The 685-nt window shown below is 36.5% G+C and overlaps 1 long non-coding RNA gene across 1 annotated transcript in view; it reads right to left on the bottom strand.

Annotated features, from left to right (window-relative positions):
• The window catches only part of LOC109328498, an 18,426-nt gene extending 18,091 nt beyond the window's left edge, over positions 1-335 (bottom strand). Inside the window, exon 1 of the long non-coding RNA XR_002105445.1 lies at positions 324-335. This is a non-coding gene — a long non-coding RNA (uncharacterized LOC109328498). The remainder of the gene's footprint in view (positions 1-323) is intronic.

Here is a 685-nt window from a genome sequence, read left to right on the forward strand (position 1 = left end):
TATGGTTCAGAGGCGGAACTGGTATCGTTGTCTTCCCAAGCTATGTATGCTCTTCTTCCGGTCTTTATTTCATTCTTTCCCTTGAATGAATTCTTTTTCAAATTTGGACAATCCATCTTCATGTGACCAACCTTGCCACATTCAAAGCATGTAAAAGTCTGATTTGAAGTACATGCATCGTTTTTCTTGGTGAACTTTCTTATTTGTCCAGTTCTACCACCTTTATTCCTTTCGAGGAATTTTCTGAATTTCTTCACAAGAAGACTCATGTCTTCTATCTCTTCTTTATCGGATTCATCCTCTGATGACTCATATTTGTCAACTTTTGCTTTTAGAGAAATATTATTCTTTTTCTTCTTATGTTCTTCATGTTGATCCAGTTGGCTAAGTTCTAACTCATGTTCCTACAATTTTCCAAATAACGCAACCAAAGTCATTTTCGATAAACTTTTCTTTTCAGAAATGGTTGTTACCTTTGGTTGCCATTTTCTGGTAAGTGATCTTAGAACTTTCAAGTTCAAATCACTATTAGATAATACCTTACCAAGAGCAATTTGAGTCATTTACCTCTTCATCGTCGGAATGATGAGATGCCATCAAGGAAAGATGTGTTTGTTCCTCATATTATGGTTCAGAGGCGGAACTGGTATCGTTGTCTTCCCAAGCTATGTATGCTCTTCTTCCG

This window comes from Lupinus angustifolius, chromosome LG15 (genome assembly GCF_001865875.1).
Source record: "Lupinus angustifolius cultivar Tanjil chromosome LG15, LupAngTanjil_v1.0, whole genome shotgun sequence".
Classification (NCBI taxonomy): Eukaryota; Viridiplantae; Streptophyta; class Magnoliopsida; order Fabales; family Fabaceae; genus Lupinus; species Lupinus angustifolius.